Source organism: Rhagoletis zephyria, unplaced genomic scaffold, assembly GCF_001687245.7.
Source record: "Rhagoletis zephyria isolate East Lansing unplaced genomic scaffold, Rhagoletis_zephyria_1.1 Rzeph_scaffold_01999, whole genome shotgun sequence".
Lineage (NCBI taxonomy): Eukaryota > Metazoa > Arthropoda > Insecta > Diptera > Tephritidae > Rhagoletis > Rhagoletis zephyria.
The window spans coordinates 50,813-67,987 of NW_016159083.1; the positions used below are offsets into that span (position 1 = coordinate 50,813).

At 32.6% G+C, this 17,175-nt stretch overlaps 1 protein-coding gene across 1 annotated transcript in view; it reads left to right on the forward strand.

The window, feature by feature from the left end:
• The first annotated feature begins 5,921 nt into the window (after positions 1–5,921).
• Positions 5,922–17,175, forward strand: part of LOC108365795 (myb-like protein P) — a 39,048-nt gene continuing 27,794 nt past the window's right edge. The window contains exons 1-2 of the mRNA XM_017619955.1: positions 5,922–5,945; positions 6,430–6,616. The gene's annotated coding sequence lies outside the window, so the exon portion shown is untranslated. The remainder of the gene's footprint in view (positions 5,946–6,429; positions 6,617–17,175) is intronic.

Consider the following 17,175-nt stretch of genomic DNA (forward strand, 5'->3'; position numbering starts at 1 on the left):
GGTTGAGAAACATAGGAGCAGTAGGGAGGAATAGATTTGTATGGGATTTCGTTAGCGTATTAATATATAGATTAGTTTGACTATTGTCAACTAAATCGAATGCTATACTTGAGGTATAGGTGGACCAGTTGGTAACCACTTTGGGACCAGTTGGTAACTAGTTCGTGGGACCAGTTGGTAACCAGTCGGGGACCAGTCCGGGAACCAGTTCGCGAACCAGTTGGGAACCAGTTTGGGACTAGTCCGAANTTTTCATTTTCAATTTCATAGATTGTTTATAATGACTTTTGCTAAAATTTCAAAATCAAAAGTTATCAAAACAAATTCTATGGGACTGAGAAGTATTATTTTCTACTTTTTAGTCCATTTATAAAAGCGTTGTATATTAAAAAGTTTTTTTTATATTATTTATTCACTTCACAGTTTGATAGAACCAGAATTGGCCTCTGCTGAACCCGAAAGCAACAAAGCCAAATATCATTTGTGGGAGGAGAAAAAGTGGTGTGTGCTTTTAACCAGACCCACCTATCGACATGTAGTTCGAATCGCTGAAGCCGAGTCTGAGGTCCGTTTAGCTCGTACTCCACCCTCAAAATTTCGGATAAATTGCAAAAATCTGGTTAAAAGTACACTGGAAAATGGGACTCTTAGGACGATTTTGAAAATGTAAAAAATATGAACTATTTATGGTAAGGGGTTCCACAAAATTATTTGTCGTGATGAAGTACCAAAAATTAAAAGTAGTATTATTTTATAATAAAGACAATAAAAATCGAAGACGAAGCAGTTATGTAATCGAAAATTGAGAATGCAGGAGGGTTAAATGGAAAACTTTGAACGCTTTGAGCGACCTATAAATATTTTTTGATTTCAAAAAAAAAAAACAAAATAGGGCTACATTTTTTTCGATATAGAGCAATCCTAAGAAGTGACTTAACTTATTTTGGCAGAAATATACTCGGAGGTCTACCATTACCTGTTAGAAAAAACTTTTTCTTATATAATATGTTGCTCGCACCAGGGATCGAACTCTGGTCTTACGAAGTGGTAGTACGCGCCTCAAACCACTCAGCCACAGTGGTCGCAGTGCAAATATTTATGTTTCTTAATATTTCTCAGTGCCTATAATGACAATTCTAATATAATTCCGACAACATTTTAATGACGCTCATATCAAAACTTAAATAATTGGGCCAAGTCTTATGCCGAATTTCCCCTAGACATTATCATTACAAGTGTTGGCTAGTGAAAATTTAGCTTTAGCCGAATTTCGTGTTTTAAAGGGGTTTTTCTTTTGTATCAATTTTGACTTTATCCGAAAAAATATTTGTAGCCATACCTGAAATGAAAGTCCAGTTATCTATATAAGTCTATGTGTCATATTTTAGCTTTATTTATATTTCTCAATATTAATTAATTTTAACTCACAAAGATCTTCAAAATAGGCTTTGTTTGAGCAATATTTTACCATAAAGCCATTCATTTAAATTTTGAAACGGGAAATAGTTGGTGGTGGCTAAATCGGAAGAATTATCAATACCACAAGCTATGGATGCGCCGAAAATTATTTTTTTTTATCGAATTTCACGAAATTTTCGGCTTTCAAACACTAACCTAATGACACATCTCAATAGCTTAAAATATGACCGTCATTTACTCACTAATGGCAGTTGAAAGGAATAACATTACATTTAATGTTACTGTGCAAGTAAAAAACAAGAGAGAAAATCACTGACGTATCAGAACTGAAACCTTGCGAACTTATTGTAGGCACTGTAAGAGTATTTTTCCCACAGCTGCTACGCACTTTTGCACCTTATGAACAGTCATGCTCATAAAATCTTTTTGCAAATCTTGGAATTTAAATTTGTTGTAAATATGTACATATATGTATGTACATATATAATACAGAGGCAGAACGGTTGGTAGCACACAAAAGCTGAATCAGTCGCATTAAATGAATTCATAAAGTGGCAAACATAATGCGCTTCTACTCATAATTTGACAGCTAACAAGAAGAGAAAATTCATATACAATAAAAAGATATTAGGGGTATTCTCTGAGTCTTGCAAAGCCCTTGCACGGTGCATGGATTGCACGGTTTGCAAAGCTGTCCCATACGAAAACCGGTTTTTACCGTGCAATCCGTGCAATCTGTGCACCATGCAAGGGCTTTGCAAGACTCAGAGAATACCCCTATTATAATATAGTATAATTGTGAATAAAGTCAAGCAATGTAAAGTTGTACCACAAAGGGCAAGTCGTAAGGGTCATACAAGCGCAAATATCCCAGTAGCAAAAGTTAATAAATGGGAAATGAAGTGGTAATAGCAAAATTGAGGGCCAAAATACTGAATTCCCCTAAAATATACCCAAGAATATAATAGGTAAATAACTGTACTCATTACTGGCTCATTTGCCCAGAATTTGAGGGGATCAATTATACGAAGTATCCGCTTATTTGAGCAAACTGACGAGTTGTTACATTTTTGAAAATGGAGGCACACTTATCTTATAAAATGCATTATCTTCAGTTTAGTTATAAAACAATATTCCAACGAGAAATTTAATTTATGTAAATGAAAATTTTAAAAAGATATACTAACAAGTAATTTTTAGCAAAAAAAAACCAACTTCCACTCTCATATAAAAAAAAACAAATATACATATATATATCTCATGATCCGCTAATCGGATCTTAACCAGATTATCGAAATCGGTTGACGTGGTTCAAAGTTATGCGGTAACATACATAAAAAAAAAACAAAAAAAAAACAAATATTCCGACGAACTGATAACCTCCACCTTTTTTGGAAGTCGGTTAAAAAAGGTAAAAATAACCAGTCGTGCTCCTATACCCGTAGTTGCGTATGTAACGTATACGCTCCGTAGCACCATGTGCAGTCAACTAAACGTTTACTAGCACGCCTTAACTTAAAAGCTGTATTATTTAAAAGTAATTAAATATTGGCGTTTAAGATTTTTACACAGTATTCTTATGCACATACATATACAGTGAAAGCTCTCATAGACGGACGCTGTAATAAGCGAAGCTTTAACAATCGGTCAATTGTGTTTTCTTTTTCAGTCAGATGTTGCTCTGGCGTGTAGATATGTACGCATGCTGCTTTTTTTTATTTTGGTGGTACACTCTTGAAACTTTACTGGTTTTTTTGTATTTGATGCCAACTTCCATTGCCTCCAATATTGATATTCTATTTTAAAACTTCCCAAAGTTATTTAAAAAAGACAATTATGATTTTTTCGAGTGACAACGAATAATTAGTAATTTCGATACTTTTTGCCTAATAAAACGTTTCAAGGCAAAAATTGTTCAAATACTTGATTTATTTTTTATTGTACTTATCTCTGGAACTCCATTGATTGAAAAAAATTTTGTAGATTTCCTAGCTAAAAGGTTGGTTACTGATTTCCTACCTAGCGAGCGATATTGCATGCTCGATTATTCAACGAATAGTTTGTTTAAATTTCGGACTTTTTAGAGTGTAATATAGCTGCTGTGGTGTGCGTAAATTTACTACGAAAGTGTGTACAAGCTACAAAATACATATCTGCTGTTTGATTTCACCCGTAGAATTGTGTAAAGCCGAGAAAAATACATATTCATTGTGTAAACTTTCCAAAAAAATTGAAAAATAAACAAAAAAATACTCGATTTATAGTCGCATTTTTAAACAGATTTTTTAGAGTGTACTTATGTACATACCTAGGGCTATCAATTGCGCAATGCTAGAAAATAAACCAGAAATACGAGGTGATCTGTCGAGCGCGTTCCCAGCTCGTACACATATATAGAGTTAAAATACTCCTTTTGAAAAATTAATAGGGATAGTAAAAAAAGACTGCAATTAAATTAAATGAAAGTGTATAGAGAATAAAAATAAAATCCAAGCGCTGTGAAAATAAGTGAATACTAGCATACTTGGTATTTAGTAATATCCAAAATACTTCAGTGAATAGTACTTTGATATTTACTACAACATAAATAACTAAATACTTTTGTACTTACTACTTAATACTTAGTAAACACAACTTTGCCCATTACTAGCCTGAGCCATTCATCCCTTCAATTTGGTCCATGATTCTGTCGCACTCTTCGCGGACTAAAATAGGGCTATGTTGATCATTTTAAGAAATCACTGAGGCCGTATAACCAATGGCGTGAAGTACATTTGCTTATTTTTTTCGCATATATCGTTTCATTTTTCAAAAATTTGGACCGCTCAAAGAGCTGATAGGAAACGCAAAAGACCGGGATGATGTTTTAAGGCTTTAAAGAGATAGGAAATTTTGTGGACGTTAAAGTAATACTAAGTTCTTCCACTGAATGCTTTTTTTTTCAATTTAGACCCAGCCGTCTTATAGCCAACCAACAACTAATCTTGAAAGTAAGCGGAACCTGCACATATCGGTTTCAACTAACTGCCCAAGATGACATATTTTCTCGAAAGAAATCGAAAACAAAACTTTTTCACTTCTCCGATGTGTTTCAGGCCTATTTGTAAAAACTTAAGCGGTGGTTTGTTTATTTCGGATAGACCTTTTTAATAAAAAAAAACACTACTCGTCATAATACACTTACTTAATATCTGTGGTCATATGAAATAACCGTCTAAGTCGAAAAAAGTCAGTTCGAGTAAAAACGTTTTAAACATTTGGAATGTAAGGGAAGCCAAAATATTTTCGACTATAGCTTTTTAAATAGCCTTGCTGGCTAGATGGGAGTTTCACATAGTAGTGCAGAATACGATAGCATATATAACTCAATTCTTTCTCAAGTCTACATAGGCGGTTATTGCATATGACCACAGATATACGGAATGAATCCGAGAAAAATTTTAACAATACATAAATATGTAAATGAATTGGAGTCAATTGAGTGTTTGGAGTGTAGAACCCCGAGTAAATACACATATCGTCGATATTTTTGCAAAACCGCCCATCGCCCAATTGCAAAACCACCTATCTTACGGCACTCAAAGCTTACAGTAGAGATAAAAACGGTTTATTCTTTGAAGGCATTGCCTTGATAAACGGTATTTTCTATTGCTATTGGTTTACAAATCTATTGTCTTAATAACGATTTAACGATTTTTATGCATAAATCTCGATGTCTGGAGTTCAGGGTTACCAAATCTCATTTTTGCCACAATGGCGATTTAGGCGGTTTTGCAACTGGTCGATGGGCGGTTTTGCAAAAACATCGACGATATGTGCTTTATAAAGCCCTACAACCAGCTGAAGGATTTACTTTTGTATGCTTGTATGTGAGTTCTCTCTTGTTCACATACATACATACTATTTATACATAAGTATGTACTTATAAAACATGGCTAATAAGATGAAAGATGCGAATGGCGGCAAAGAGGCAGAAAGAAATCAGCTGTGCACAATAATGACAGCGAAAGACGAAAAGCACACACAATGCAAACAAAGGAGAGAATAAAAAAAATAGTAAAAGCGTGAAACAGCTGACTTATGCATTGCCAAATTTGTGACTAAATGACTAAATACTAAATGAATAAATAAATAAGAAACAAACCGCAGTTGCATTGACAAAACAAACCAAAAACAGCTAAGCAAAGTCGACGAAGAAAAGCATAAAAAACAAAAGTATACATATGTATATGTATGTATGTATGTACTTTTACATTTATATATAGGGGAAATAAAATAAAAGCATAAAATATTCGTAAATAAAAGCGACTAAAAAATCTCACACACACAATCACTCATTCGAGCTCATCTCGCTTTGAAGCGGCAAGCGGCTGATCTGCAGCAGAATGAATAGTTTGATGTAGAGAATTCTGAAATCAACAAGAAAACGTATTGCAAAACAGAATGCGAAAAAGAATTTCGCATAAAAGTTTCACAGCAATTTTGTATGCAATTCAGTTGAGTGGCGATATTGTCGCGAACATAACGTTAAATTCACAAGCAATTAGCTAACCAAAAAAAAAGAGCAAAGAAAATAATAGATTTCGAATTATATTTTTCAAAATTGAGTAGCTCAAAATAAAAGTGCCGTGACGACGAAATAACAGTGAAATTAAGTTTTTGCAAAAAAAAAAAATTCTAAAATTTTGCAACTGCCTACTAAAATTCGGCACTGACCTTGCTTGTGTGAGCTTAGTGGTTTTAATTTTTTTTTCAAAATTTTATTCCAATACCTTTCGTGCATACACCTACTAAAAAACCCAATCCACTTTGTGTCTAAAAAACATNTAAAATTTTGCAACTGCCTACTAAAATTCGGCACTGACCTTGCTTGTGTGTGCTTAGTGGTTTTAATTTTTTTTTCAAAATTTTATTCCAATACCTTTCGTGCATACACCTACTAAAAAACCCAATCCACTTCGTGTCTAAAAAAACAAATTTTTAAATACTACTACGTGTTTTACCTGACAGGCGGCAATTTGCCTGTGTTGCAATCAAGCAGAAACACCTTCAAAAAAAAAAGAAGCAAAAAAAATCGTATTAAAGAAAAAACCACGAAAAATAACGGCAATAGCAACAATAGCAGCATTTGAAAAAAGTTTATATTTAGAAGATAAATAAAAACACATTTGAATACGTCAAAATGTCGGCGAAAAATGTGAGTGATTTTCATCTCTATAGCTGCGGCAAACATATGTAACATCATCAAGCTTTCATAAAGTGCTGTTAGATGTGGCAATGCAATTAATTTCGAGGAGTCAGTCAAATTTAAGAATTTAAAAAATTAATTGCAGGAACCTGCATTGCCTTGTCTAAACCCACTCATACATAAGACCATATCTGCATTCATGCATAGAAAGGAATACGCATACGTTTCGAAAGGTTTGTGCCATTCTAACAGCAATTGAACATTGTTCCATCAGAAATACTTACCTTCATATAAATGTGCATACATACACCACAGAACCTGGGTTCGAATCCTGGTCCAAGCAACATCTGAATTAGAAAAGTTGTTTTCAAATATCCGTCGCCCCTCGGCAGCCAATGACAAACCTCCGAGGGTATTGTTGCCATGGCTTCTCATAAAATCCAATTGCCATTCGGAGGCGGCTTAAAACTGAGGTCCCTCCATTTGTGCAAGAACATCAAGACGCATGCCACAAATTGGAGGAGAAGCCTGGCCATACACTTAGCACACGTGTTAGCGCCAAAATATTATTAAGTATCATTATTATACATACATACATAGGTGCACATGTATGTATGTATCAACGAAAACAAAATTCTACTTGTCAAAATTGATGACTGAGCGAAGTTGGCGCCCCAAACAGCTGGCGTTGAGAAAACATGTTTTTCTTGCAGCACTTTTTTCGTATTAAATGAATTTTAATTAATAATAATTGCATACTTACCTAGGTATATATGCATGTAAGTGTGCACTTGAAAAAAGTGATATGTAAATGCTTACATTACATTGGAAAAGCAAAAAAGTTTAATAAGCAGTCAATAGTTATCCTAGCTTAAAGGACTTTAATAAATCGAACGAAATTGAGTCGATTTAACTAAAATCAGATTTGATCTCGAACGGCGCTGAGAGATTGCTCCCAATTTGAACGGAGCTGCAAATTGTGCTCAACGCCACTCTACACAGTCGTTACATTTAAGCGGATACAAAATTTAAAACGGCAATTCTTGCTAAGATAGTAAAAAGTCTTTCGTAAGACAAATGAAAGATAGATGGCAAATTAGTTCCAAATTCTATTTTGAAAGAGGGCACTTGTATATTTTAGATCGCATCGCCCCAACCGTCGCAATTACCGAGTGAACAAAGCATAGGCACGTCATTAGAGATTCGAGTTCGAGTTGTTGGGCAGCGGATTTTTTTTTTTATTAATTTTTCTTTTCTTTTTTAATTAAATTTTAGTTTAATTTTTAGATCTATATTTTTTATCTTATTTAATTTGCAAAACTTATTTGATTAGTTTTTCTTTTTAATTTAACGGGTTTTTCTTTCTTAATTTATTTTAATTTTAATTTTTAGTGTTTAGAAACTTGTTTTAGCTTTTTTCGTTATTAAATTAAATTTTTTCTTCAGATTTTCTTTTAATTTTACGATTTTTTATGCCTAGAAAGAAAACCCTTTTTTATTTAATTTAATTTTAAGAAACGTATTTATTTTTTTTTTTTTGTTTTAATTCTCAAAATTTTTTTATCTTTTGAATTAAATTATTATTTTTTCAATTTTTATTTTTTTTTTTCCTTTGTAAATCACAAATTTAGCCTAAATTAAATGCTACAGTTAGACTGCAATCATTTCTTTTTATTTCTTACTACATTTATTTCTTATTTCTTAGTGTAGCAGCAATCATAGTATTTACATATAACAATAAATACTAATGTTAAGAGTGAAGGCCTACAGTTGTTGGGACTTGGTAAAAGGTGGTTTTGGGAAAATTCTTTATATGTCATTGTCAAGAGATCTTATTCGAGAAGCATTCTGGAAATATGGAAGGGCTATGGCTTATGTGGACATAAAAAAAAATTAATATTAAACGTTTATATGTGTAATTCCTTTATCCCCGTGCATTCAGTACTCCACTGTATGTAAATATGTATTTACGTTGCTAGGAACTCACCCTACATATTGGAGTTCTTACTATGTAAATATACTTAGTTATGTATATAAATGTTAACCTGTCTATTAATCCAAAATTTAATCCACTTAAACATATGATTCTCATAAATCCCCCTAACTTCCTTATATCCACATTTCGCATGCACTGCGCATTTTATCAATTTCCTGCTCAATTAGCTGGCTAATCGCCCAGCAGAGTGATTGTGTTGCAAACTCATGCCACACATAATTAATTAATCACTTGAAATCAGCGCCAAAGATGAGGCGAAAATAAATACATACTTAATTATAGTTTATGTATGTATGTATGGTAATAAATTTAAATAAGCTTTATGTATTACTGCACCTCATCATATAAGTCATTAGGCGCCATTTGCCGAAATCTATTTTCTTATAGAGAAAATACGTATGCGTATGTATGTATGTATTAGGGATGTTAACTTTTTCGCTTTTTACGATCCCGGGATTCTCGGGATGTCGTTATCACAATCCCGGGATCCCGGAATTAGTCGCGGGATTTCGATATTCATTACTTTTCAACAGCTTAAATCGAAAAATTTGCTTCTACCTCTCGTACCATAAAAAAAAATCAGTAAATGGGTTTGAAACCCACTTTTTTATTTAAAGTGGCTTTCTTATTTTTTCTCTCCGACGTCGGGATTTATTTTAAAGGACTATGTAATTTTAAAGATAAGAAATAATTCCAAAAGTAATTTAAAAATTTAATGCAATGTAGAATCAAAATATAGGCACCAAATAAAAGAGGAAATTCTTTTAGAATTAAAAAAAAATAAAATTGTTTGGTTTCACAAGGACGAATAGGTATTTTTTTTTTAGCTGATAAACTTAGAAGGACGAAATTCGAAACATATATTGCGAAATTTCAAATATAAATTTTTGAAAGGACAATTATGCACCAAAACATTTATTTTGATTAAATACTACAGAATTTGCTCTTTTATTTGATACGCATACTTCTGCTCTAAGCACATTTTACAAAAATTTTTGAATTACTGACGTCAAAGTGAAAAACTGAAACACAATGTTACAATATTTGGCCCACGATTTCGCGAATATATTAATTTTTGTGTGTAAATTTTACTATCGCTCGGTGTTATATGTATAATGAGCTAGGCATTTATAAAAAATATTAATTATTAAATAAAAAAATAAATATAGCCAATGCTGGTCAAGAAAAGTAGTTTCTATTATTGCCATTAGTTCAAATTACGAATCCCGAAAATCCCGGGATTATTTGCCAAGATCCACGATCCCGCAATCCCGGGATTAGCATTCCTAGTATGTATGTAAATAAAATTGTCAAGCCTTAAATGTAAAAAAAAATAAAATTCATAAATACCTGCATATGCAAAATATTTGCTTACATCAATATTTCGCATTCGTTTTGCGGCTGTTTATGACGTTTAGCTATACAGTCGAAGGACATTTGCCCAATTCAATATAATTTGCAGCCGTCTGATGATGTAAACACACATTTGTACATGTAACTATGCAATGGGCATACTCCCAGTGGAAAAAGTAGTAGTGCTTTACATGCTTAATAAATAATTGAATTGCCCATTTTTCTTAGGACATCGCACTGGGGAAAAAATGCATTTTCGAATGTGAAAATGGCTATTTTACTGAATATTTTTTTCGATTACGATACACTACATTTTCCCGCTGGGCTAGTATGCCTACTTATACATACATATTGTTGTTTATATTTAGCTCGATAACTTTATAAGTTTCCCTGCGGAAAATGCGTCTAACTATAAGTTAACTTGAGGTTGATTAGGAAAGAAATAAAGGTTACTATTATCTGTATATTTTCTTTGAGGGCTTAACACCCTGCAGTGAAAAATTATCAATTGTTAAAACTAACCAACTTATAGTTAGCTTTTTGGCGAGATTTCGATTAATACCTCACTTTTAATTAGCTATGACAAAACCAACTTAAAGTGAATTGTAAAGTCGTGCAGGAGTCATGCAGACGCAATCGGGAGTTGGTTTTCTTTACAAGTTTCTATTAAATATCCTCATACAAAAATTACTTTCAATACACTTTTTTTCTGAACTTCGCAGATTCTTTTTCATATTCAGGACAAATAAAAGGAAGATCGAAATTTTATACTATCATTTTGAAGTTATGTCTGACGGTGTTCGAATATGGGGCCACCCAGAGCAGAATATGTAAACAAATATGAAATGTAATAAAATAAAGTAAATAAAAAAGAAAAAAAACAAAAAAATATTTTGTTTTTCTTATTGATATTTTATGTCCAAAAGTAGTTAGTTACAAGTTAGTTGACATGTAATGCAGAGGTATCCAGGTCTGACTTTTTTGCGGCCATCGCCCCACAAAAGTAGTTAGCTTTTTTCGAACAAAATACACAGTTAATAGTTAGCAGTAGTGTTCGCGTAAACAGACTAAAGTTAGGTATAAGCTAACGTCACTCCCTGCAGGGCATGTATCCCTATCTATCCCCGATTTATAAATATAGATAATTACTGTTATTATTTCATAATTTGATCATAAATTCATTTTAAATACACTAAATCGTTAATTTGGCTAAACAAATATATTGTGTCACTCGAATGAAATTGGCAGTTTATTTGATAGTTGTCAAATGAAAAAATTTCAATATGATATGACCGCGAGATCAGTGAGCCTTAAAACCTAGTTCGTTTAATTCTTGGTCAACTTTCCTTGTTTCTAGAAAAAATGGCACCCCATTCGACAGCTGGCAACTCTTAAGGTTTTTATTTGGCGTAAAATTTGTGACTAGCGTGTATAAACCCTTTATCAGTAATGTTTTAAAAAGTATTTTCTAATTTTTAGAAGAATGAACAGCCCATTACTTGGCAGCTCAAAGTTTTAATTCGACATGAAATTCAGGATCAGCATGTCTAAAAATTTAGTCAGGGGCATTTTTAAAAAGATTGTCTCATTTTTAGAAAAATGCATAGTCCATTTGACAGCTTTCAACTATCAAACTTTTAATTTTACATAAAATTCGTGACACACGTGCCCAAAAACCTAATCGTAACAGCCCTTCTAATTATTCGCGTAAAACATAGCTTCTCCGACCACTGTGCGGCATATTAAAATTTTTAATAACTTTAGATTTTCTAAAAAATTGTATATGGTTTTTGGTGTCGGTGATGCCAAATTTGATAAAAATAATTTACCAATCGCTTTATCGTTATGCCTGCTTAATCGCTCAGATCTCTACTCATTTCAAGTGCGGGACATTAGCAAAGTAAGCGCCTTACAGATTCCGGCTACTCTGTCTTGATCTTTTTAGGAATCATTTTGGCCACATGAGTTTCAACCACCTTGCGTTTTCTTCTGACAAGGAAAATTCTTGTATGTTGAGCTTGCAACCAATGTAACATTGTTGCCTGGTACAGCTCTGCGTCCCGGCATCAATAGCAGGTGAAGAGTGAAATGCTCTGGCATCACGTTGAATGATCTGCGGCACCTCACTACAGTTTCCGAGTTACATGTGAAAGAATTCAGGGCTTTTAGAGTCACCTGGCTGTCTGAGAAAATATATGTAGATATTGCTGCAACCGATTGCATAGCCGCAAGTTTGGCCAGAAAGACGCGTCGGTGGTCCGGTAAGCGGAATAACTTTTGACTACTTATTGTCCAGAGTACACTCCACATAAAACTTGTTTTCCATTTTGGAACTGTCAGTGTTCGATGCAGTAGAATCAATGGCTGCGGAAAAATCTTGGGTCCATTGTTCATTGTGCAAGTTAAGCGCTTACAATATTAAGGTATGACCATAGTGATTAGCTTTCCAGCTGGACAGTTTTCGAAGTCTTATGGCTGCTCCCGTTGCATTTCCATCAACATATCAATAGTTAGTACTATATAACTTATGGAATAGATGGCCCAAAAAACACTAATTAATTAGTAATACAGTTATTCCCAAAATAAATGTTGTAAATTTTGACTACGAAAGCAGGCCTTCTGGCTCACAGTTAAATGGTAAATCTATTTCGCTATGAAAATGCTTCTAACAAAAGGTGCATGCCGTTCTAAGGCGGTGTTAAACGAGCACAAACTCACACCGCAAATAGGAGGAGAAACTCGACGAAACATTTAACCACCACTTAATTTTAAAATGTTTTCTTGGTAGAAAAAAGTATATGATATCTTTTTTTTTTAAACTGGTTACACATACACACCCATACATACATACCTGCACCTATCTTTAGTATATATATAATATATATTTATATATGTATATACTTGTGTGCTTACTTTCTGCTGGCGCAGCTGATCAACTAAAACCAAAAACAGGTGACTGCTCATCGAAATCGCGATGATTAATTTTGCAACATGACCGCATAGTAGGTATGAACATAGACTACGAAAGGTGTGTACCAAGAAAAATTATTGAGAAAAAAAAGCTTATATTCAGATATGTACATACTTTCGTGATAGTCCATATGTGCATACAAATAGCGAATTATTTCTAACAAGTGTGCGTATTTGCTTGCATTTATGGATATATGTGTACATTCGTGAAGCTTCAAGTGCAGGGTCGTCTGTATGAAATAACCATATAAGGATGAACAACTGCTGGCATATATGTATTCTTATTTAACAAATAGTAGCTGCAAATATAAAATGAAAGTAAAAAAGAAAAGTCCCATAGACCGCATTTGTAGCAAATACGGACCGATATTGATTGACAAGGTGCACTAGCGCGAAAATGGCACGCGCAACAGTTGTTGCAAAAAAATCAAATTGTTTGCTGTGATGACTTGGTCACAAGTGGTCCATGCATACATTGGTACATTAAGCCGTAACACGACATGTGAAAGAAAAAAAGTTCAGCTTGTGTCAGTTTTATTTAAACTCTTATGTCAAGAGAAAAATTTGGCTGTAAAAAAATTGTTTCGGCACCCTCTAAAAACCGCTTTTTGCGTTTTTTGCTATAAATTTCTTATTTTATATCCGATTTTTTAAATAATTATGTCGCTAAAAATATCTCGCTCAGGACCATAATTGGCCATTAAACAGTTTTGGCCTTCAAAACCCTTTTTAGTTTATACCTTCACTCATTTTGGAATTACTATCCCTAGATTTTTACTCAGATGACGACCTTGCTAAAAAGGGTTAGGCTTTATTCGATTATAGTCGTGAGCGAGGCCTTTTCGGTGACATATAATTAAAAAGAAATCAAATAGTAGATAAGAAAGTTACATAAAAACGCGATTTAGCGGTTTTTAGCGGGAGCATAAAAAAAATTTTACACCCAATATTTGTTCTCGAGTTTCTCTAAGTATTTAAATAAAACTGGCAAATGCTGAACTTTTTTTCATATGTCGTCATACGCCTTAATGTACATATTTATACATAAATACTTATGCATGCATGCATACATTTTTGTAAGAAAATTCCAATGATTTGCACAGTCGCTTCCTTTTCGAGCATCTCAAACGATCCCAAGCGCGGGAAAGCAAATGAATTTGGGCACATTTTTAAACGAGTTGGCAATCATAGCAGTAAAAATAAGCTGCGTTTATTGAGATTTGAAACCGAATTATTTTAACGTTTTTTTCCCCTTAAATATGCATATGAACATAAGTACACACGAGTAAGAAATTAAGTTTTTAGCCAATGAAATCATACTTTATATTTTTGCTCGAGCTTTTCAACGAAATTCACAATCGCTTAACGTTGAATTTCGTTTTTTCTCCATTTATTACACAATTTTTGTTTAAAAAAAAAAAAAACATGGCATATAAAGTGCTTAAATATACTTTAAAAAAGTTGCATTAACCGCTGGTCTTCTGAGTCATATTGGTCCAATTTAAAGCGAATTCCATAAAATTAGCTTGACTTCTCCCTAATATTACTGCCCTAGTAGCCAAAATAAACCAAAAACACACACAAAAATGTAAATAAAAATACAGTAATGCATGCGTACCCATACATATGTACATATTTATATATACAGTAATATGTATGCATTAATCAACAGCTTTTAATAACCTCTTAAGCGATGATGTCAAATTTTAAAATTTGTTTTTCTACATCTTAGCTTAAAAATCAGCTTTACGTTATTTTTTTTTTTTTAATTATTACTCATTGTTTTATCACGTAGTGATCCGTGGCGGTTTTTGGGATTTATGATCATTTGCATAAACAGTTAGTTTGCATCGTTTATTTACCAAGCGTTTTAATTTCATTTTCAATAAACAAATTGATTGTTTTATGGCAGACAGATATTTACCATTAAAAACAGAAACCACGCATTAAAAAGTTTGATTTTTTGTGAGTGTGTGTGTGTGTGTGTGTTTTTAAATCACTCAAAATTTATAGTCTTGTCGCTAAACTATCGGTATCGATTATAGATAAATTAAATAGAAATTACTTAAATAATAACATTCGTCTGGCACAGACAACATTGACAGGTTTAAACCAATGGCATTCATTCATATATTTCCTACTTCCGGTTGCCTATCTATTTTCGGCCTGAAGTAATGCAACTTCAATGTCTGCTTAAAGGCTCGGTCACATATAGCTTTCGCGTCGCTTTGGCGTTGTTTCATTTTGACAGCAACGCAGGTAGCGCAAGTGTTTGCTATAATGAATGCTTTTAGCGAATGGTTTTAGTTTTCGAATTTGAATTTTACAATTAAAAAACATTCAAGCATTTTTTAAAATATAAGCATTTAGTCGTCGCGGCCCTTATTCCTTTTGCTTTGCATGCTTTTCTGTGCTTTTTAGCAAAAAGTGATTGATTCCATCAAGGGACTGTCAATGCGCACAAAACGAAAGCTGTATGTGCCTGAGCCTTAAATAATAAATAAGCTCTTATTAAAATAGAACTATTTAAATTCGAATTTTTTCCAAATCCTGCCGATTTAAAATGCCACTTATGTCATTTTATCTATGGGACATTCTTTTTCATATCGGATACCAAATTTTATGGCACAATTTCGATTAGCATCAAATTTTTTTATGGGTTCTATATATGAAATAAGTTAAAACGTATGCCAGGATTTCTTTTTTTCTTTCTGACTAATCTTGTACATCTTCAAATCGTTATATCTAGGATTATGCTCAACGTAGAACTTCATTTTAACGTCGTTGCAAAGCAAAAGCAACAGGCTTAATGTTTCTATATATATCTTATTTCATTAAACGAGCAATTCTTGTATATATGTATATACATTTATATCCATAGGGTTTTCGGTAACGGCTCTAGGATTGCCAACTATTTTGAATCACATATTTATTTATTTTTTTGTAAGGTAAAATATTGCTATTCATGGGTATTAAGAGAAGACTTTTAAATAATACTTTCCCTATATACAAAATGTTATCCCTCAAGATAATAGTGTAAGGTTGCCACCTATTTTCAATTCTACACAATTTATCAAAAGCATTGTAATATGGATGTCAAATGAAAGGTATTGTTGAGAACTTTGGCCAGAAAATATTTTCCATCAGAGTTGCCGCGCTTCTGTGTAAAAAAATTTGTATTTTCTTAATTTCAATCAGCATTTTTTTAATGTATGCGCGGTACATATACGCTCAAGATATGTACCATCCCTTCCAGCGAATTTCGGAATAGGGTTGCCACCTAAATTTTGGAGTAAGAAATTTTCTTAATAGATATCGAAGTCCAATCTTTTTTGTTTTCAAAATATTTTTTAAAAACTATCTAAATCTTGAAAACCTGAAAAAGTCTGTTTAGTATGTGATTATTATTATTTTTAATTGTTTGTTTATTTTTAATTATTTTATTGTTTTTAATAATTTGATTGTTTTTAATTATTTGATTATCTTCAATTATTTGTTTATTTCTAATTATATCATTATTTTCAATTACTTTTGCAAATAGATGAAGCTGGCAAATGTTTATAAGTTAGTATTAAATAAATGAAGTGAAATTCACTGTACGAGTAAATACTTGCACTGTAGTTTACAAGCAAGAAATAATTTCTTATAGGCATTGTCAAATGTCTTTGCTATTCATTAATACTTTCAATACTTGTAGAGGACACATTGGAGCAGATCTACCATAAATAAAGTTGAAGTAAATCATAAAAAAAAATAATGATAATAATCAAAAAATATATAACCGTATAATTAAAAAAATCAAAAATAATCCAAAATAATCAAATAATTGAGTAGTCCCCTTGCAAACAGCGTTATGTGATTTTATAATAGAAAGCCATAAATTTGAAAAAACGACTGCGACAACAAGTAACATTTAAATTGAATCCTTTTTATTATAAGCTTAAAATTTGAATAAGTGAGAGCCATATAAAATTGTAACATAACATAACATGTCATAAGATAACATTAGCAGTCTATACGACCTAAAGCAGTTTTCTACGTTCATCAGAAGATGAATACTTTTGAAAGTTTATAAATAAGTATGATAGCGTCTTTTGGAAGAAGACTTAACATTTGATGCTATTTTTTTTCAGAATGTAAAAAGATTTTGCACTCTGTTGTTAGTGGGCATGAAACTACTTTAAATACTGGTATGTAGTCCACCAAAAACTAGAAATCGCAAAAATTTTACATAGCGCTCTTTGCAAGT